Source organism: Eleutherodactylus coqui, chromosome 13 (genome assembly GCF_035609145.1).
Source record: "Eleutherodactylus coqui strain aEleCoq1 chromosome 13, aEleCoq1.hap1, whole genome shotgun sequence".
In the NCBI taxonomy this organism is placed as follows: domain Eukaryota; kingdom Metazoa; phylum Chordata; class Amphibia; order Anura; family Eleutherodactylidae; genus Eleutherodactylus; species Eleutherodactylus coqui.
Window position 1 is genome coordinate 89,022,435 of NC_089849.1, and position 23,563 is coordinate 89,045,997.

The 23,563-nt window shown below is 48.8% G+C and overlaps 3 non-coding genes across 3 annotated transcripts; all 3 read right to left on the minus strand.

Moving 5' to 3' along the window:
- Nucleotides 1–3,468: 3,468 nt before the first annotated feature.
- LOC136588853 (U6 spliceosomal RNA) lies at nt 3,469–3,575 on the minus strand. Its single transcript, XR_010787658.1, has one exon. It is a non-coding gene; the product is annotated as a U6 spliceosomal RNA (small nuclear RNA).
- A 10,683-nt stretch (nt 3,576–14,258) lies between these two features.
- LOC136588922 (U6 spliceosomal RNA) lies at nt 14,259–14,365 on the minus strand. Its single transcript, XR_010787712.1, has one exon. It is a non-coding gene; the product is annotated as a U6 spliceosomal RNA (small nuclear RNA).
- A 2,812-nt stretch (nt 14,366–17,177) lies between these two features.
- Nucleotides 17,178–17,284, minus strand: LOC136588854 (U6 spliceosomal RNA). The gene has a single exon (XR_010787659.1). It is a non-coding gene; the product is annotated as a U6 spliceosomal RNA (small nuclear RNA).
- Nucleotides 17,285–23,563: the final 6,279 nt, after the last annotated feature.

Sequence of the window (23,563 nt, forward strand, 5' to 3'; positions counted from 1 at the left end):
ACAACATTGTCACACTTCCGTGGCTGCCAGGTCAAATTTATCACCAAGATAACATGTATGGGACCATCTGGGAGACCAACTTCTACAACCTACAACTTTGCATGATCTAAAGGTTCAGTTACATAGCAAATGTGGAGCAATATGCCACAGGATACCATACAGAACCTGTATGCCGCCATGCCCGCCAGTATCACATCTGGTATACAAACTAGAGGCAGTGCAACAGGGTACTAGAGCCTCCATGCCCACCCGTATCACATCTGGTATCCAAGCTAGAGGCAGTGCAACAGGGTACTAGAGCCTCCATGCCCACCCGTATCACATCTTGTATCCAAGCTAGAGGCGGTACAACAGGGTATTAGAGCCTCCATGCCTGTCTGTATCACATCTTGTATCCAAGCTAGAGGCGGTACAACAGGGTACTAGAGCCTCCATGCCCGCCCGTATCACATCTTGTATCCAAGCTAGAGGCGGTACAACAGGGTACTAGAGCCTCCATGCCCGCCTGTATCACATCTTGTATCCAAGCTAGAGGCGGTACAACAGGGTACTAGAGCCTCCATGCCTGCCTCTATCACATCTTGTATCCAAGCTAGAGGCGGTACAACAGGGTACTAGAGCCTCCATGCCTGTCTGTATCACATCTTGTATCCAAGCTAGAGGCAGTACAACAGGGTACTAGAGCCTCCATGCCCGCCCGTATCACATCTTGTATCCAAGCTAGAGGCGGTACAACAGGATACTAGAGCCTCCATGCCCACCTGTATCACATCTTGTATCCAAGCTAGAGGCGGTACAACAGGGTACTAGAGCCTCCATGCCCGCCTGTATCACATCTTGTATCCAAGCTAGAGGCGGTACAACAGGGTACTAGAGCCTCCATGCCTGTCTGTATCACATCTTGTATCCAAGCTAGAGGCGGTACAACAGGGTACTAGAGCCGCCATGCCTGTCTGTATCACATCTTGTATCCAAGCTAGAGGCGGTACAACAGGGTACTAGAACCTCCATGCCCGCCTGTATCACATCTTGTATCCAAGCTAGAGGCGGTACAACAGGGTACTAGAGCCTCTATGCCTGCCTGTATCACATCTTGTATCCAAGCTAGAGGCGGTACAACAGGGTACTAGAGCCTCTATGCCTGCCTGTATCACATCTTGTATCCAAGCTAGAGGCGGTACAACAGGGTACTAGAGCCTCCATGCCCGAAGTATCACATCTTGTATCCAAGCTAGAGGCGGTACAACAGGGTACTAGAGCCTCCATGCCTGTCTGTATCACATCTTGTATCCAAGCTAGAGGCGGTACAACAGGGTACTAGAGCCTCCATGCCCGCCTGTATCACATATTGTATCCAAGCTAGAGGCGGTACAACAGGGTACTAGAGCCTCCATGCCCGCCCGAATCACATTTTGTATCCAAGCTAGAGGCGGTACAACAGGGTACTAGAGCCTCTATGCCCGCCTGTATCATATCTTGTATCCAAGCTAGAGGCGGTACAACAGGGTACTAGAGCCTCCATGCCTGCCTGTATCACATCTTGTATACAAGCTAGAGGCGGTACAACAGGGTACTAGAGCCTCCATGCCTGTCTGTATCACATCTTGTATCCAAGCTAGAGGCAGTACAACAGGGTACTAGAGCCTCCATGCCCGCCCGTATCACATCTTGTATCCAAGCTAGAGGCGGTACAACAGGATACTAGAGCCTCCATGCCCACCTGTATCACATCTTGTATCCAAGCTAGAGGCGGTACAACAGGGTACTAGAGCCTCCATGCCCGCCTGTATCACATCTTGTATCCAAGCTAGAGGCGGTACAACAGGGTACTAGAGCCTCCATGCCTGTCTGTATCACATCTTGTATCCAAGCTAGAGGCGGTACAACAGGGCACTAGAGCCGCCATGCCTGTCTGTATCACATCTTGTATCCAAGCTAGAGGCGGTACAACAGGGTACTAGAGCCTCCATGCCCGCCTGTATCACATCTTGTATCCAAGCTAGAGGCGGTACAACAGGGTACTAGAGCCTCTATGCCTGCCTGTATCACATCTTGTATCCAAGCTAGAGGCGGTACAACAGGGTACTGGAGCCTCCATGCCCGAAGTATCACATCTTGTATCCAAGCTAGAGGCGGTACAACAGGGTACTAGATCCTCCATGCCTGTCTGTATCACATCTTGTATCCAAGCTAGAGGCGGTACAACAGGGTACTAGAGCCTCCATGCCCGCTTGTATCACATATTGTATCCAAGCTAGAGGCGGTACAACAGGGTACTAGAGCCTCCATGCCCGCCCGAATCACATCTTGTATCCAAGCTAGAGGCGGTACAACAGGGTACTAGAGCCTCTATGCCCGCCTGTATCATATCTTGTATCCAAGCTAGAGGCGGTACAACAGGGTACTAGAGCCTCCATGCCTGCCTGTATCACATCTTGTATCCAAGCTAGAGGCGGTACAACAGGGTACTAGAGCCTCCATGCCTGTCTGTATCACATCTTGTATCCAAGCTAGAGGCAGTATAACAGGGTACTAGAGCCTCCATGCCCAACCGTATCACATCTGGTATCCAAGCTAGAGGCAGTGCAACAGGGTACTAGAGCCTCCATGCCCACCCATATCACATCTTGTATCCAAGCTAGAGGCGGTACAACAGGGTACTAGAGCCTCCATGCCCGCCTGTATAACATCTTGTATCTAAGCTAGAGGCGGTACAACAGGGTACTGGAGTCTTTGTACAAGGCATCAGTTTTCCGCAATAAGGGTGGTTTCACACAGGCAAGAAAATCGTGCGATTTTCGCCTGATGCGATAGTCAGTAAAAAAGCAGATTATGAAACCAACGGTTTCCTTCCCATCTGCGATGTTTTCACTGATGTGATGTTGAGAGAACAAAAAATAACGGCTGCTCTATCTTTCTGCGATGTGCGATTCTTTTTATCTCCCAGGTTTCGCTATGGAGCCGCTCCTTTTTATCGCCTCGCAATGCAACAAGATTGTGTTGCGATGCAATTTTGATAATGGAAAGTCCTATTCATTTTCGCAATAAAAAATTGTACATTTTTTATCGCGCAATTTTATTGTGGCCGTCAGCACTGCGATGGGAGATTATTCTAAAAAAAAAGCATTGCTGGCAACCAAATATTGCAGACACAAAATAGGGGGTCGCCCGTGTGAAAGTCGCCTAAATGATCCTTTTACTCCGATATTGTAATCACTCACTTATAACAACGTTACAATCACACAGACAAAAGTGTCATCCCACAACTTCTGGGGGGGGTTACACTGTACGTGGTTATGGCGCCTCGGGTACATTTGCTGTATGCCTGTAGTCACATGGCACAAAAAATACACCTTTTAGTGGTGGCACCGTGAGACAATTATTATTATTACTCCAAGTTAAAACCTATAAGGAGAAAAAAACGTTATGTTAGAATTTTTTTTTAAATTCTAATTGAAGAATCGGTGCAAAAATATGGAACGCCTCACGAATTTGCGTGTCATCCTTGCGCAGGGGCCATGCTAATCTTCTCTGTATCGTTCCAATTTTAGTATATGTGCTGCCGAAGCAAGCACGATACTGCAGACAGCCCCGGCGGTATTTATGGTCCCGCGGGAGAGAAGTTCTTACATTGTGGAGAGATTACTTTTATAAATTAAAAATAATGTATCCTGCTGTGATATTTTACCTAATATGTCATGCCTGTAATAATAAAACCCATTAATATAGAGTATTTTGGCCAAACTGAAGAGCATTTTGTGACAATGTTATATGCAAATGAGAACAAGCCGCAGTGCATGCTGGGAAGAATGCTGGTCTCGGAATACGGACCTTGTACCACAGAAGGCGCAGCTGGTGTGGAATGTACTGCGGATGACTGCAGCGTTCTGCTTCCATCAGGAGAGCAGCTGCTCACTGCTGCACCACTGGCTTACGGTCACATTAGGACGTGATTGCCGGCTCACGCCTACTGCTGCTGGACGTGGCGCTATAGCATTAGGGCTGGGCGTGCAGCAGTGCAGCGCCTTCTGCCCACCGGTCTGCCCTGGCCGGAGTACAGCGATGCGTGCCCTTACCTATCAGCTGACAAGTGTGCTCGGCCGCACACACAAGGGGGTCACAGGAATGTCCCACAACATTGTCACACTTCCGTGGCTGCCAGGTCAAATTTATCACCAAGATAACATGTATGGGACCATCTGGGAGACCAACTTCTACAACCTACAACTTTGCATGATCTAAAGGTTCAGTTACATAGCAAATGTGGAGCAATATGCCACAGGATACCATACAGAACCTGTATGCCGCCATGCCCGCCAGTATCACATCTGGTATACAAACTAGAGGCAGTGCAACAGGGTACTAGAGCCTCCATGCCCACCCGTATCACATCTGGTATCCAAGCTAGAGGCAGTGCAACAGGGTACTAGAGCCTCTATGCCCGCCCGTATCACATCTTGTATCCAAGCTACAGGTGGTACAACAGGGTACTAGAGCCTCCATGCCTGCCTGTATCACATCTTGTATCCAAGCTAGAGGTCGTACAACAGGATACTAGAGCCTCCATGCCTGCCTGTATCACATCTTGTATCCAAGCTAGAGGCGGTACAACAGGGTACTAGAGCCTCCATGCCTGCCCGTATCACATCTTGTATCCAAGCTAGAGGCGGTACAACAGGGTACTAGAGCCTCCATGCCTGTCTGTATCACATCTTGTATCCAAGCTAGAGGCGGTACAACAGGGTACTAGAGCCTCCATGCCCGCCCGTATCACATCTTGTATCCAAGCTAGAGGCGGTACAACAGGGTACTAGAGCCTCCATGCCCGCCTGTATCACATCTTGTATCCAAGCTAGAGGCGGTACAACAGGGTACTAGAGCCTCCATGCCTGTCTGTATCACATCTTGTATCCAAGCTAGAGGCGGTACAACAGGGTACTAGAGCCTCCATGCCCACCCGTATCACATCTTGTATCCAAGCTAGAGGCGGTACAACAGGGTACTAGAGCCTCCATGCCCGCCCGTCACACATCTTGTATCCAAGCTAGAGGCGGTACAACAGGGTACTAGAGCCTCCATGCCCGCCTGTATCACATCTTGTATCCAAGCTAGAGGCGGTACAACAGGGTACTAGAGCCTCCATGCCCGCCCGTATCACATCTTGTATCCAAGCTAGAGGCGGTACAACAGGGTACTAGAGCCTCCATGCCCGCCTGTATCACATCTTGTATCCAAGCTAGAGGCGGTACAACAGGGTACTAGAGCCTGCATGCCCGCCCGTATCACATCTTGTATCCAAGCTAGAGGCGGTACATCAGGTTACTAGAGCCTCCATGCCCGCCTGTATCACATCTTGTATCCAAGCTAGAGGCGGTACAACAGGGTACTAGAGCCTCCATGCCCGCCCGTATCAAATCTTGTATCCAAGCTAGAGGCGGTACAACAGGGTACTAGAGCCTCCATGCCTGTCTGTATCACATCTTGTATCCAAGCTAGAGGCGGTACAACAGGGTACTAGAGCCTCCATGCCTGTCTGTATCACATCTTGTATCCAAGCTAGAGGCAGTACAACAGGGTACTAGAGCCTCCATGCCCACCCGTATCACATCTGGTATCCAAGCTAGAGGCAGTGCAACAGGGTACTAGAGCCTCCATGCCCACCCGTATCACATCTTGTATCCAAGCTACAGGTGGTACAACAGGGTACTAGAGCCTCCATGCCTGTCTGTATCACATCTTGTATCCAAGCTAGAGGCAGTACAACAGGGTACTAGAGCCTCCATGCCCGCCCGTATCACATCTGGTATCCAAGCTAGAGGCGGTACAACAGGGTACTAGAGCCTCCATGCCCGCCCGTATCACATCTTGTATCCAAGCTAGAGGCGGTACAACAGGGTACTAGAGCCTCCATGCCCGCCTGTATCACATCTTGTATCCAAGCTAGAGGCGGTACAACAGGGTACTAGAGCCTCCATGCCCGCCCGTATCACATCTTGTATCCAAGCTAGAGGCGGTACAACAGGGTACTAGAGCCTCCATTCCAGCCTGTATCACATCTTGTATCCAAGCTAGAGGCGGTACAACAGGGTACTAGAGCCTGTATGCCCGCCCGTATCACATCTTGTATCCAAGCTAGAGGCGGTACAACAGGGTACTAGAGCCTCCATGCCCGCCTGTATCACATCTTGTATCCAAGCTAGAGGCGGTACAACAGGGTACTAGAGCCTCCATGCCTGTCTGTATCACATCTTGTATCCAAGCTAGAGGCAGTACAACAGGGTACTACAGCATCCATGCCCGCCTGTATCACATCTTGTATCCAAGCTAGAGGCGGTACAACAGGGTACTAGAGCCTCCATGCCCGTCCGTATCACATCTTGTATCCAAGCTCGAGGCGGTACAAAAGGATACTAGAGCCTCCATGCCCACCTGTATCACATCTTGTATCCAAGATAGAGGCGGTACAACAGGGTACTAGAGCCTCCATGCCCGCCTGCATCACATCTTGTATCCAAGCTGGAGGCGGTACAACAGGGTACTAAAGCCTCCATGCCCGCCCGTATCACATCTTGTATCCAAGCTAGAGGCAGTACAACAGGGTACTAGAGCCTCCATGCCCGCCCGTATCACATCTTGTATCCAAGCTAGAGGCGGTACAACAGGGTACTAGAGCTTCCATGCCTGTCTGTATCACATTTTGTATCCAAACTAGAGGCGGTAGAACAGGGTACTAGAGCCTCCATGCCCGCCTGTATCACATCTTGTATCCAAGCTAGAGGCGGTACAACAGGGTACTAGAGCCTCCATGCCCGCCCGTATCACATCTTGTATCCAAGCTAGAGGCGGTACAACAGGGTACTAGAGCCTCCATGCCCGCCCGTATCACATCTTGTATCCAAGCTAGAGGCAGTACAACTGGGTACTAGAGCCTCCATGCCTGTCTGTATCACATCTTGTATCCAAGCTAGAGGTGGTACAACAGGGTACTAGAGCCTCTATGCCCACCTGTATCACATCTTGTATCCAAGCTAGAGGCAGTACAACAGGGTACTAGAGCCTCCATGCCCGCCTGTATCACATCTTGTATCCAAGCTAGAGGCGGTACAACAGGGTACTAGAGCCTCCATGCCCGCCCGTATCACATCTTGTATCCAAGCTAGAGGTGGTACAACAGGGTACTAGAGCCTCCATGCCTGTCTGTATCACATCTTGTATCCAAGCTAGAGGCAGTACAACAGGGTACTACAGCATCCATGCCCGCCTGTATCACATCTTGTATCCAAGCTAGAGGCGGTAAAACAGGGTACTAGAGCCTCCATGCCCACCCGTATCACATCTGGTATCCAAGCTAGAGGCGGTACAACAGGGTACTAGAGCCTCCATACCCGCCCGTATCACATCTTGTATCCAAGCTAGAGGCGGTACAACAGGGTACTAGAGCCTCCATGCCCGCCCGTATCACATCTTGTATCTAAGCTAGAGGCGTTACAACAGGGTACTAGAGCCTCCATGCCTGTCCGTATCACATCTTGTATCCAAGCTAGAGGCGGTACAACAGGGTACTAGATCCTCCATGCCCGCCCGTATCACATCTTGTATCCAAGCTAGAGGCGGTACAATAGGGTACTAGAGCCTCCATGCCCGCCCGTATCACATCTTGTATCCAAGCTAGAGGTGGTACAACAGGATACTAGAGCCTCCATGCCCGCCCGTATCACATCTTGTATCCAAGCTAGAGGCGGTACAACAGGGTACTAGAGCCTCCATGCCCGCCTGTATCACATCTTGTATCCAAGCTAGAGACGGTACAACAGGGTACTAGAGCCTCCATGCCTGTCTGTATCACATCTTGTATCCAAGCTAGAGGCAGTACAACAGGGTACTACAGCATCCATGCCCGCCTGTATCACATCTTGTATCCAAGCTAGAGGCGGTACAACAGGGTACTAGAGCCTCCATGCCCGTCCGTATCACATCTTGTATCCAAGCTCGAGGCGGTACAACAGGATACTAGAGCCTCCATGCCCACCTGTATCACATCTTGTATCCAAGATAGAGGCGGTACAACAGGGTACTAGAGCCTCCATGCCCGCCTGCATCACATCTTGTATCCAAGCTGGAGGCGGTACAACAGGGTACTAAAGCCTCCATGCCCGCCCGTATCACATCTTGTATCCAAGCTAGAGGCGGTACAACAGGGTACTAGAGCCTCCATGCCCGCCCGTATCACATCTTGTATCCAAGCTAGAGGCGGTACAACAGGGTACTAGAGCCTCCATGCCTGTCTGTATCACATTTTGTATCCAAACTAGAGGCGGTAGAACAGGGTACTAGAGCCTCCATGCCCGCCTGTATCACATCTTGTATCCAAGCTAGAGGCGGTAAAACAGGGTACTAGAGCCTCCATGCCCGCCCGTATCACATCTTGTATCCAAGCTAGAGGCGGTACAACAGGGTACTAGAGCCTCTATGCCCACCTGTATCACATCTTGTATCCAAGCTAGAGGCGGTACAACAGGGTACTAGAGCCTCCATGCCTGCCTGTATCACATCTTGTATCCAAGCTAGAGGCGGTACAACAGGGTACTAGAGCCTCCAGGCCTGCCTGTATCACATCTTGTATCCAAGCTAGAGCCAGTACAACAGGGTACTAGAGCCTCCATGCCCACCCGTATCACATCTGGTATCCAAGCTAGAGGCAGTGCAACAGGTTACTAGAGCCTCCATGCCCACCCGTATCACATCTTGTATCCAAGCTACAGGTGGTACAACAGGGTACTAGAGCCTCCATGCCTGCCTGTATCACATCTTGTATCCAAGCTAGAGGTGGTACAACAGGGTACTAGAGCCTCCATGCCTGTCTGTATCACATCTTGTATCCAAGCTAGAGGCGGTACACCAGGGTACTAGAGCCTCCATGCCCACCCGTATCACATCTGGTATCCAAGCTAGAGGCAGTGCAACAGGGTACTAGAGCCTCCATGCCCACCCGTATCACATCTTGTATCCAAGCTACAGGTGGTACAACAGGGTACTAGAGCCTCCATGCCCGCCCGTATCACATCTTGTATCCAAGCTAGAGGCGGTACAACAGGGTACTAGAGCCTCCATGCCCGCCCGTATCACATCTTGTATCCAAGCTAGAGGCGGTACAACAGGGTACTAGAGCCTCCATGCCTGTCTGTATCACATCTTGTATCCAAGCTAGAGGCGGTAGAACAGGGTACTAGAGCCTCCATGCCCGCCTGTATCACATCTTGTATCCAAGCTAGAGGCGGTACAAGAGGGTACTAGAGCCTCCATGCCCGCCCGTATCACATCTTGTATCCAAGCTAGAGGTGGTAAAACAGAGTACTAGAGCCTCCATGCCCGCCTGAATCACATCTTGCATCCAAGCTAGAGGCGGTACAACAGGGTACTAGAGCCTCCATGCCCACCTGTATCACATCTTGTATCCAAGCTAGAGGCGGTACAACAGGGTACTAGAGCCTCCATGCCCGCCCGTATCACATCTTGTATCCAAGCTAGAGGCGGTACAACAGGGTACTAGAGCCTCCATGCCCGCCTGTATCACATCTTGTATCCAAGCTAGAGGTGGTACAACAGGGTACTAGAGCCTCCATGCTTGTCTGTATCACATCTTGTATCCAAGCTAGAGGCGGTACAACAGGGCACTAGAGCCTCCATGCCTGCCTGTATCTCATCTTGTATCCAAGCTACAAGTGGTACAACAGGGTACTAGAGCCTCCATATCTGCCTGTATCACATCTTGTATCCAAGCTAGAGGTGGTACAACAGGGTACTAGAGCCTCCATGCCTGTCTGTATCACATCTTGTATCCAAGCTATAGGCGGTACAACAGGGTACTAGAGCCTTCATGCCCGCCCGTATCACATCTTATATCCAAGCTAGAGGCGGTACAACAGGGTACTAGAGCCTCCATGCCCGCTCGGATCACATCTTGTATCCAAGCTAGAGGCGGTACAACAGGGTACTAGAGCCTCCATGCCCACCTGTATCACATCTTGTATCCAAGCTAGAGGCGGTACAACAGGGTACTAGAGCCTCCATGCCTGTCTGTATCACATCTTGTATCCAAGCTAGAGGCGGTACAACAGGGTACTAAAGCCTCCATGCCCGCCCGTATCACATCTTGTATCCAAGCTACAGGCGGTACAACAGGGTACTAGAGCCTCCATGCCCACCCGTTTCACATCTTGTATCCAAGCTATAGGTGGTACAACAGGTTACTAGAGCCTCCATGCCTGCCTGTATCACATCTTGTATCCAAGCTAGAGGCGGTACAACAGGGTACTAGAGCCTCCATGCCCGCCCGTATCACATCTTGTATCCAAGCTAGAGGCGGTACAACAGGGTACTAGAGCCTCCATGCCCGCCTGTATCACATCTTGTATCCAAGCTAGAGGCGGTACAACAGGGTACTAGAGCCTCCATGCCTGTCTGTATCACATCTTGTATCCAAGCTAGAGGCGGTACAACAGGGTACTAAAGCCTCCATGCCCGCCCGTATCACATCTTGTATCCAAGCTAGAGGCGGTACAACAGGGTACTAGAGCCTCCATGCCCACCCGTTTCACATCTTGTATCCAAGCTATAGGTGGTACAACAGGGTACTAGAGCCTCCATGCCTGCCTGTATCACATCTTGTATCTAAGCTACAGCTGGTACAACAGGGTACTAGAGCCTGCATGCCTGCCTGTATCACATCTTGTATCCAAGCTAGAGGTGGTACAACAGGGTACTAGAGCCTCCATGCCCACCCGTATCACATCTGGTATCCAAGCTAGAGGCAGTGCAACAGGGTACTAGAGCCTCCATGCCCACCCGTATCACATCTTGTATCCAAGCTAGAGGCGGTACAATTGGGTACTAGAGCCTCCATGCCTGTCTGTATCACATCTTGTATCCAAGCTAGAGGCGGTACAACAGGGTACTAGAGCCTCCATGCCCGCCCGTATCACATCTTGTATCCAAGCTAGAGGCGGTACAACAGGGTACTAGAGCCTCCATGCCCGCCCGTATCACATCTTGTATCCAAGCTAGAGGCGGTAAAACAGGGTACTAGAGCCTCCATGCCCGCCCGTATCACAACTTGTATCCAAGCTAGAGGCGGTAAAACAGGGTACCAGAGCCTCCATGCCCGCCCGTATCACATCTTGTATCCAAGCTAGAGGCGGTAAAACAGGGTACTAGAGCCTCTATGCCCGCCCGTATCACATCTTGTATCCAAGCTACAGGTGGTACAACAGGGTACTAGAGAATCCATGCCTGCCTGTATCACATCTTGTATCCAAGCTAGAGGTCGTACAACAGGATACTAGAGCCTCCATGCCTGTCTGTATCACATCTTGTATCCAAGATAGAGGCAGTACAACAGGGTACTAGAGCCTCCATGCCCGCCCGTATCACATCTTGTATCCAAGCTAGAGGCGGTACAACAGGATACTAGAGCCTCCATGCCCACCTGTATCACATCTTGCATCCAAGCTAGAGGCGGTACAACAGGGTACTAGAGCCTCCATGCCCGCCTGTATCACATCTTGTATCCAAGCTAGAGGCGGTACAACAGGGTACTAGAGCCTCCATGTCCGCCCGTATCACATCTTGTATCCAAGCTAGAGGCGGTACAACAGGGTACTAGAGCCTCCATGCCCGCCCGTATCACATCTTGTATCCAAGCTAGAGGCGGTACAACAGGGTACTAGAGCCTCCATGCCTGCCTATATCACATCTTGTATCCAAGCTAGAGGCGGTACAACAGGGTACTAGAGCCCCCATTCCCGCCTGTATCACATCTTGTATCTAAGCTACAGCTGGTACAACAGGGTACTAGAGCCTCCATGCCTGCCTGTATCACATCTTGTATCCAAGCTAGAGGTGGTACAACAGGGTACTAGAGCCTCCATGCCTGTCTGTATCACATCTTGTATCCAAGCTAGAGGCAGTACAACAGGGTACTAGAGCCTCCATGCCCACCCGTATCACATCTGGTATCCAAGCTAGAGGCAGTGCAACAGGGTACTAGAGCCTCCATGCCCACCCGTATCACATCTTGTATCCAAGCTAGAGGCAGTACAACAGGATACTAGAGCCTCCATGCCCACCTGTATCACATCTTGTATCCAAGCTAGAGGCGGTACTACAGGGTACTAGAGCCTCCATGCCCGCCCGTATCACATCTTGTATCCAAGCTAGAGGCGGTACAACAGGGTACTAGAGCCTCCATGCCCGCCTTTATCACATCTTGTATCCAAACTAGAGGCGGTAAAACAGGGTACTAGAGCCTCTATGCCCGCCCGTATCACATCTTGTATCCAAGCTACAGGTGGTACAACAGGGTACTAGAGCCTCCATGCCTGCCTGTATCACATCTTGTATCCAAGCTAGAGGTCGTACAACAGGATACTAGAGCCTCCATGCCTGTCTGTATCACATCTTGTATCCAAGCTAGAGGCAGTACAACAGGGTACTAGAGCCTCCATGCCCGCCCGTATCACATCTTGTATCCAAGCTAGAGGCGGTACAACAGGATACTAGAGCCTCCATGCCCACCTGTATCACATCTTGCATCCAAGCTAGAGGCGGTACAACAGGGTACTAGAGCCTCCATGCCCGCCTGTATCACATCTTGTATCCAAGCTAGAGGCGGTACAACAGGGTACTAAAGCCTCCATGTCCGCCCGTATCACATCTTGTATCCAAGCTAGAGGCGGTACAACAGGGTACTAGAGCCTCCATGCCCGCCTGTATTACATCTTGTATCCAAGCTAGAGGCGGTACAACAGGGTACTAGAGCCTCCATGTCCGCCTGTATCACATCTTGTATCCAAGCTAGAGGCAGTACAACAGGGTACTAGAGCCTCCATGCCCGCCTGTATTACATCTTGTATCCAAGCTAGAGGCGGTACAACAGGGTACTAGAGCCTCCATGTCCGCCTGTATCACATCTTGTATCCAAGCTAGAGGCAGTACAACAGGGTACTAGAGCCTCCATGCCCACCCGTATCACATCTGGTATCCAAGCTAGAGGCAGTGCAACAGGGTACTAGAGCCTCCATGCCCACCCGTATCACATCTTGTATCCAAGCTAGAGGCGGTACAACAGGATACTAGAGCCTCCATGCCCACCTGTATCACATCTTGTATCCAAGCTAGAGGCGGTACTACAGGGTACTAGAGCCTCCATGCCCGCCCGTATCACATCTTGTATACAAGCTAGAGGCGGTACAACAGGGTACTAGAGCCTCCATGCCCACCCGTATCACATCTTGTATCCAAGCTAGAGGCGGTACAACAGGATACTAGAGCCTCCATGCCCACCTGTATCACATCTTGTATCCAAGCTAGAGGCGGTACTACAGGGTACTAGAGCCTCCATGCCTGCCTGTATCACATCTTGTATCCAAGCTAGAGGCGGTACAACAGGGTACTAGAGCCTCCATGCCCGCCTGTATAACATCTTGTATCTAAGCTAGAGGCGGTACAACAGGGTACTGGAGTCTTTGTACAAGGCATCAGTTTTCCGCAATAAGGGTGGTTTCACACAGGCAAGAAAATCGTGCGATTTTCGCCTGATGCGATAGTCAGTAAAAAAGCAGATTATGAAACCAACGGTTTCCTTCCCATCTGCGATGTTTTCACTGATGTGATGTTGAGAGAACAAAAAATAACGGCTGCTCTATCTTTCTGCGATGTGCGATTCTTTTTATCTCCCAGGTTTCGCTATGGAGCCGCTCCTTTTTATCGCCTCGCAATGCAACAAGATTGTGTTGCGATGCAATTTTGATAATGGAAAGTCCTATTCATTTTCGCAATAAAAAATTGTACATTTTTTATCGCGCAATTTTATTGTGGCCGTCAGCACTGCGATGGGAGATTATTCTAAAAAAAAAGCATTGCTGGCAACCAAATATTGCAGACACAAAATAGGGGGTCGCCCGTGTGAAAGTCGCCTAAATGATCCTTTTACTCCGATATTGTAATCACTCACTTATAACAACGTTACAATCACACAGACAAAAGTGTCATCCCACAACTTCTGGGGGGGGTTACACTGTACGTGGTTATGGCGCCTCGGGTACATTTGCTGTATGCCTGTAGTCACATGGCACAAAAAATACACCTTTTAGTGGTGGCACCGTGAGACAATTATTATTATTACTCCAAGTTAAAACCTATAAGGAGAAAAAAATGTTATGTTAGAATTTTTTTTTAAATTCTAATTGAAGAATCGGTGCAAAAATATGGAACACCTCACGAATTTGCGTGTCATCCTTGCGCAGGGGCCATGCTAATCTTCTCTGTATCGTTCCAATTTTAGTATATGTGCTGCCGAAGCAAGCACGATACTGCAGACAGCCCCGGCGGAATTTATGGTCCCGCGGGAGAGAAGTTCTTACATTGTGGAGAGATTACTTTTATAAATTAAAAATAATGTATCCTGCTGTGATATTTTACCTAATATGTCATGCCTGTAATAATAAAACCCGTTAATATAGAGTATTTTGGCCAAACTGAAGAGCATTTTGTGACAATGTTATATGCAAATGAGAACAAGCCGCAGTGCATGCTGGGAAGAATGCTGGTCTCGGAATACGGACCTTGTACCACAGAAGGCGCAGCTGGTGTGGAATGTACTGCGGATGACTGCAGCGTTCTGCTTCCATCAGGAGAGCAGCTGCTCACTGCTGCACCACTGGCTGACGGTCACATTAGGACGTGATTGCCGGCTCATGCCTACTGCTGCTGGATGTGGCGCTATAGCATTAGGGCTGGGCGTGCAGCAGTGCAGCGCCTTCTGCCCACCGGTCTGCCCTGGCCGGAGTACAGCGATGCGTGCCCTTACCTATCAGCTGACAAGTGTGCTCGGCCGCACACACAAGGGGGTCACAGGAATGTCCCACAACATTGTCACACTTCCGTGGCTACCAGGTCAAATTTATCACCAAGATAACATGAATGGGACCATCTGGGAGACCAACTTCTACAACCTACAACTTTGCATGATCTAAAGGTTCAGTTACATAGCAAATATGGAGCAATATGCCACAGGATACCATACAGAACCTGTATGCCGCTATGCCCGCCAGTATCACATCTGGTATACAAACTAGAGGCAGTGCAACAGGGTACTAGAGCCTCCATGCCCACCCGTACCACATCTTGTATCCAAGCTACAGGTGGTACAACAGGGTACTAGAGCCTCCATGCCTGCCTGTATCACATCTTGTATCCAAGCTAGAGGTGGTACAACAGGGTACTAGAGCCTCCATGCCTGTCTGTATCACATCTTGTATCCAAGCTAGAGGCAGTACAACAGGGTACTAGAGCCTCCATGCCCACCCGTATCACATCTGGTATCCAAGCTAGAGGCAGTGCAACAGGGTACTAGAGCCTCCACGCCCACCCGTATCACATCTTGTATCCAAGCTACAGGTGGTACAACAGGGTACTAGAGCCTCCATGCCTGCCTGTATCACATCTTGTATCCAAGCTAGAGGTGGTACAACAGGGTACTTGAGCCTCCATGCCTGTCTGTATCACATCTTGTATCCAAGCTAGAGGCGGTACAACAGGGTACTAGAGCCTCCATGCCCGCCCGCATCACATCTTGTATCCAAGCTAGAGGCGGTACAACAGGATACTAGAGCCTCCATGCCCACCTGTATCACATCTTGTATCCAAGCTAGAGGTGGTACAACAGGGTACTAGAGCCTCCATGCCCGCCTGTATCACATCTTGTATCCAAGCTAGAGACGGTACAACAGGGTACTAGAGCCTCCATGCCCGCCCTTATCACATCTTGTATCCAAGCTAGAGGCGATACAACAGGGTACTAGAGCCTCCATGCCTGCCTGTATCACATCTTGTATCCAAGCTAGAGACGGTACAATAGGGTACTAGAGCCTCCATGCCCGCCCTTATCACATCTTGTATCCAAGCTAGAGGCGGTACAACAGGGTACTAGAGCCTCCATGCCTTCCTGTATCACATCTTGTATCCAAGCTAGAGGCGGTACAACAGGGTACTAGAGCCTCCATGCCCGCCTGTATCACATCTTGTATCTAAGCTAGAGGCAGTACAACAGGGTACTAGAGCCTCCATGCCCGCCTGTATCACATCTTGTATCCAAGCTAGAGACAGTACAACAGGGTACTAGAGCCTCCATGCCCGCCCTTATCACATCTTGTATCCAAGCTAGAGGCGGTACAACAGGGTACTAGAGCCTCCATGCCTTCCTGTATCACATCTTGTATCCAAGCTAGAGGCGGTACAACAGGGTACTAGAGCCTCCATGCCCGCCTGTATCACATCTTGTATCTAAGCTAGAGGCAGTACAACAGGGTACTAGAGCCTCCATGCCCGCCTGTATCACATCTTGTATCTAAGCTAGAGGCGGTACAACAGGGTACTGGAGTCTTCGTACAAGGCATCAGTTTTCCGCAATAAGGGTGGTTTCACACAGGCAAGAAAATCGTGCGATTTTCGCCTGATGCGATAGTCAGTAAAAAAGCAGATTATGAAACCAACGGTTTCCTTCCCATCTGTGATGTTTTCACTGATGTGATGTTGAGAGAACAAGAAATAACGGCTGCTCTATCTTTCTGCGATGTGCGATTCTTTTTATCTCCCAGGTTTCGCTATGGAGCCGCTCCTTTTTATCGCCTCGCAATGCAACAAGATTGTGTTGCGATGCAATTTTGATAATGGAAAGTCCTATTCATTTTCGCAATAAAAAATTGTACATTTTTTATCGCGCAATTTTATTGTGGCCGTCAGCACTGCGATGGGAGATTATTCTAAAAAAAAAGCATTGCTGGCAACCAAATATTGCAGACACAAAATAGGGGGTCGCCCGTGTGAAAGTCGCCTAAATGATCCTTTTACTCCGATATTGTAATCACTCACTTATAACAACGTTACAATCACACAGACAAAAGTGTCATCCCACAACTTCTGGGGGGGGGTTACACTGTACGTGGTTATGGCGCCTCGGGTACATTTGCTGTATGCCTGTAGTCACATGGCACAAAAAATACACCTTTTAGTGGTGGCACCGTGAGACAATTATTATTATTACTCCAAGTTAAAACCTATAAGGAGAAAAAAATGTTATGTTAGAATTTTTTTTTAAATTCTAATTGAAGAATCGGTGCAAAAATATGGAACGCCTCACGAATTTGCGTGTCATCCTTGCGCAGGGGCCATGCTAATCTTCTCTGTATCGTTCCAATTTTAGTATATGTGCTGCCGAAGCAAGCACGATACTGCACACAGCCCCGGCGGTATTTATGGTCCCGCGGGAGAGAAGTTCTTACATTGTGGAGAGATTACTTTTATAAATTAAAAATAATGTATCCTGCTGTGATATTTTACCTAATATGTCATGCCTGTAATAATAAAACCCGTTAATATAGAGTATTTTGGCCAAACTGAAGAGCATTTTGTGACAATGTTATATGCAAATGAGAACAAGCCGCAGTGCATGCTGGGAAGAATGCTGGTCTCGGAATACGGACCTTGTACCACAGAAGGCGCAGCTGGTGTGGAATGTACTGCGGATGACTGCAGCGTTCTGCTTCCATCAGGAGAGCAGCTGCTCACTGCTGCACCACTGGCTGACGGTCACATTAGGATGTGATTGCCGGCTCACGCCTACTGCTGCTGGACGTGGCGCTATAGCATTAGGGCTGGGCGTGCAGCAGTGCAGCGCCTTCTGCCCACCGGTCTGCCCTGGCCGGAGTACAGCGATGCGTGCCCTTACCTATCAGCTGACAAGTGTGCTCGGCCGCACACACATGGGATCTTACGCTTTATTAAAACCTTACCAAACTCTTATAAATAACCGACACAGACACCAATATTGGATAAATAAGGCCGCGGTGTTTATTAACGGGGTTACAAACATTTGGGGAGAAATATAACCAATAATAACCATAACACTTGCTGTAAACTCTGTTTTACAGACCCAAGTTTATTAACCAATCAATAACCATAACAGTTCATGTAAACTCTGTCTTACAGACACGAGTTTACCACCACCAAACTCTCCCCAAGTTTACCTGCCCACCCGCCTAATGCGGGCGACAATCCCCCACCAGGCCATGGCATCCACTAATGACATGGCCCCCCCAACACCCGCAGCCTCCTCAATTATCTACACAAATCCATAATAAAAATATCCAACGCAATCTCTGACAAGTATACTATAACATTCCTATGCAATCCTGGAACCAAACCTTCCATATCAGCATGTCTAAAAAGAAAACATCCACTCCTGGCATGAGCTCTACCACCAGGTTAACCCTTCTCCGAATTCTCTCACTATATACAGACCTTGGCAATGACCATAATAAACTAGGAACAATATCTGAAAAAAACTATCACTGTATCTGGAACCTTGTTTAATGCTCCACATCTCCCTTTCAATGTCCCATGACATATCAATGTGTTCTCTTCTATGTCATTATCCCCTAAGTGTAAAATCAAAACATCTGGACAGGGCCCACGTGACACTCCAAACCCACGTGACTCTTTATACATCAGTTTAGCCATTAATCCACTCCACCTCATACCTCTGCTACCGCGCCAAAAAATTTCAAACTGTGATCTGTACAAACCCAAATTTTCAGAACAACAGTGATCCGCTGCCCTTCTCCAAGGCTAGTACACAAAGGAGGGTCCAACAATCCACACAATACTTTTCTTAACTCCTAAAATGAAAAAAGAATTAGTACACCATATAATTCAGGCGCATGTACAACTTAAACTGAGATGATCCCCATCTGTTTACTTTTTCTTCAATAAAACCGCACCTGTAAACCAATAAGCACCATTTTACATTAAAAGCAAGATAATGACTGTCCATCATCCCTGGCTCCCCGAAAACAAGACAGGGTCTTCTACTAATTTGCTCCACAAGATCTTACTTTGCCATGTATAACTGCCTAGCACTATTTACATTTACAGTTTTTTGTTTTTTTTTAATTAACTTCAACTAGGGCTTAATTTTGGAATAGGGCTTAAAGTTCAAGCGTCCAGAAAAATCCTGCTAGGGTTTATTTCCGGGTAGGTTTTATCACCGGAGAAACAGGGTACATGGATCAACAAAGAACCTGGTGCTTGCAGGCATAGCCACATAAACACCTGCAAATTCCTAAGCAAGCATATATTCTCATGAAAATGAGCAAACAAGCGAATTCATACCCCTTTACCCATTTCGTCTTTTTTTTATTTTTTTTTATTTTATTATTATTATTATAAAGCTCCCATGGTTGGACAAATCCTTAAGGCCCCAAAGTCAGGTCTAAACAGCTGTACCTCATCTGCTGATCTACACACTTCAGGCAATACTTTCACCAACTTCCCTTGTAAGCTCAATGTGATAGCAGAGCGTTGATCAGCGGCATCAGCTACCGCCTTACAGCCTCTGATCAATCTCTCTACCTGAAAAACAATTAATAGGTACCAGATTATACCATCTTTGAAAGAAAGCCATACCCAACATTACCTTCCAAACTGAGCTATATGAGCGCTGCATCCTGAATGTTGGACTCTTCTTCCCTGAATTGCGCATCCGTAAACAAGACAATAAGATAGCAGCTGCATTAATCTCACACCGACCATCTCTAACATCAGTAAGAGGTTATATGTTAGACATAATCTGACTAGCATACGAATTAATTGGTGCTGACCGGCTCTTAGGGTGCGGGCAGACGAGCGTAGGCGTATTTACGTTTGCACGAGTGCAACGTATAATCGCCCGAGCGATCGTTTTTCACCGATCACGACCAGAGCTAGAAAGCGTATTTTCGTTTGTTCCTACTTTGCAAATGGTCTTTTCGGCCATCGAATATGCGTTGGCGCGTATTTCGGTCGCATATGTTCCGTTTTTTTTCGAATTGCCGTTTTTACGCGCCGTAAAATCGCCCATGTGAACGAATACATTCGAAATTATTGCCTCAGATTGTCACGTATATACGTTTGGTCGCAAAAACGCGCCGTTTATGCGCTCGTCTGCCCGCACCCTTAAAGTCAAAGATACCAACCATAGCACTAAATGCTGCTTTAGCTCCCTTGACATCCGCGCATGCGATGTATGGGACTTCCAACCGCATATCACCACACATGACCTGCGGGAATACCTGCGACCAATAATAAATCACCTGTGAAGCCAAACAGGACTGATCTGCTAACGGCTGCAACTCCCTCCATGTATTCGTCCTTCATACGTAATGTCTGACTAATTAAACCCATAAACTATACACCCCTGACATTGGCAATTAGAAAAACCATCACAATGCTATCAATTAAATAGCTAAAAACTCCAACCGAGTACACGGCCATACAATTTTCCCGTTCGCCAGCGGCACCCCAAAATCCTCCATCCTGGCCACATGCCCTCTAAAACTTGTGCATACCCTCATTACCCTGATGCCCCATAAACAACAATCATCTAAGTAGTGTATTACACCAACATCAGGGCATTCCTTCCTCACACCTACTGTAACAATGAGGATAGTCCTAAATAATAGTGGGATGCCTTAGATCCCATCGGTAATGCCAAACCGGAAACCAAAGAATTAACACCCCAACCAATAAGAAGTTATCCGAATACTGCATCACATGACCGAAGGGCCATAATAAAGCCAATGTAGTCACATGATGCATATCTTAATGCCAGCAGCTCAGGAGCCTCAGCATTCAGAGAAGACTGCTTGTGGGTAAGATAGATGATAAATCACTGAGCGGAGATAGACTCCTTCTGTGGCATCAGCCTTAAAGGGGACAACCTCAAATTGAAAAAAAAGGGGGGGATCAAAATGACCGGCAACTCTGCCCTCAGCTATGTTCTTAGCAATTTAGCTAGATCAGGATCATAAAAAAATGAAATTAACTTATTAACCCCTTCACAGCTGAGTCCCTTTAACTCATGCACATATAAGCCATACTGGGAGCCTTCTTTAATGAGCCGGGCCTACTTCCAATATGGTGGCCTCACTGGAGTCCTGCCCTATTGCAGGAAACTCTATTTCCTGGATGCAAGGAATTTGTACTGATTTCTGACTAAAACAACCATAAATGGATGAGAGCGGCACAATATGAGCCCTTATGGCAGTACCCACAGCTCTTACCTCAGTACCCACAGCTCTTACCTCAGTACCCACAGCTCTTACCTCAGTACCCACAGCTCTTACCTCAGTACCCACAGCTCTTATCTCAGTACCCACAGCTCTTATCTCAGTACCCACAGCTCTTACCTCAGTACCCACAGCTCTTACCTCAGTACCCACAGCTCTTACCTCAGTACCCACAGCTCTTACCTCAGTACCCACAGCTTACCTCAGTACCCACAGCTCTTACCTCAGTACCCACAGCTTACCTCAGTACCCACAGCTCTTACCTCAGTACCCACAGCTCTTACCTCAGTACCCACAGCTCTTATCTCAGTACCCACAGCTCTTACCTCAGTACCCACAGCTCTTATCTCAGTACCCACAGCTCTTACCTCAGTACCCACAGCTCTTACCTCAGTACCCACAGCTCTTACCTCAGTACCCACAGCTCTTATCTCAGTACCCACAGCTCTTACCTCAGTACCCACAGCTCTTACCTCAGTACCCACAGCTCTTACCTCAGTACCCACAGCTCTTACCTCAGTACCCACAGCTCTTATCTCAGTACCCACAGCTCTTACCTCAGTACCCACAGCTCTTATCTCAGTACCCACAGCTCTTACCTCCGTACCCACAGCTCTTACCTCCGTACCCACAGCTCTTACCTCAGTACCCACAGCTCTTACCTCAGTACCCACAGCTCTTACCTCAGTACCCACACGGCTCCATTACCTCGATCCCATAAATGTAACCACACACCAAGGTAGTGAGGCGCCCCAAGGATGTCTAACAACCACCTAACTACTTACACCGAGGTGACACAAACACCCCGGTAACAATTATTAACCGTCTCTGTTCCTCCGGTCATCATTAGATTCTGATTATTTTTATAAGAAAGTAACAGTTATAAAACAAAAAGTAATTATAAACCAGATCTGATTAACAGCAGCAGCCGCCTCAACCACAGACTGCGGGCAGCCATTACCTCAGAGCTGATAGCTGACCAGTTATCTCACCGCTGACTGCCTGCATGCAGTAGTTACCTCAGAGCTGATAGGTGACCAGTTATCTCACCGCTGACAGATACAAGCAGTGGTTACCTCACAGCTGATAGCTGACCAGTTATCTCACCGCTGACTGCCTGCATGCAGTAGTTACCTCAGAGCTGATAGGTGACCAGTTATCTCACCGCTGACTGCCTGCATGCAGTGGTTACCTCAGAACTGATAGCTGACCAGTTATCTCACAGCTGACTGCCTGCATGCAGTGGTTACCTCACAGCTGATAGGTGACCAGTTATCTCACCGCTGACTGCCTGCATGCAGTAGTTACCTCAGAGCTGATAGCTGACCAGTTATCTCACAGCTGACTGCCTGCATGCAGTGGTTACCTCAGAGCTGATAGCTGACCAGTTATCTCACAGCTGACTGCCTGCATGCAGTGGTTACCTCACAGCTGATAGCTGACCAGTTATCTCACAGCTGACTGCCTGCATGCAGTGGTTACCTCACAGCTGATAGCTGACCAGTTATCTCACAGCTGACTGCCTGCATGCAGTGGTTACCTCACAGCTGATAGCTGACCAGTTATCTCACCGCTGACTGCCTGCATGCAGTGGTTACCTCAGAGCTGATAGGTGACCAGTTATCTCACCGCTGACTGCCTGCATGCAGTGGTTACCTCAGAGCTGACAGCTGACCAGTTATCTCACCGCTGACTGCCTGCATGCAGTGGTTACCTCAGAGCTGATAGCTGACCAGTTATCTCACAGCTGACTGCCTGCATGCAGTGGTTACCTCAGAGCTGATAGCTGACCAGTTATCTCCCAGCTGACTGCGGGCAGCCGTTACCTCACAGCTGATAGCTGACCAGTTACCTCACAGCTGACTGCCTGCATGCAGTGGTTACCTCAGAGCTGATAGCTGACCAGTTATCTCACAGCTGACTGCCTGTATGCAGTGGTTACCTCACAGCTGATAGCTGACCAGTTACCTCACAGCTGACTGCCTGCATGCAGTGGTTACCTCAGAGCTGATAGGTGACCAGTTATCTCACAGCTGACTGCCTGCATGCAGTTGTTACCTCAGAGCTGATAGGTGACCAGTTATCTCACAGCTGACTGCCTGCATGCAGTGGTTACCTCAGAGCTGATAGCTGACCAGTTATCTCACAGCTGACTGCCTGCATGCAGTGGTTACCTCAGAGCTGATAGCTGACCAGTTATCTCACAGCTGACTGCCTGCATGCAGTGGTTACCTCAGAGCTGATAGCTGACCAGTTATCTCACAGCTGACTGCCTGCATGCAGTGGTTACCTCACAGCTGATAGGTGACCAGTTATCTCACCGCTGACTGCCTGCATGCAGTGGTTACCTCAGAGCTGATAGCTGACCAGTTATCTCACCGCTGACAGATACCAAGCAGTGG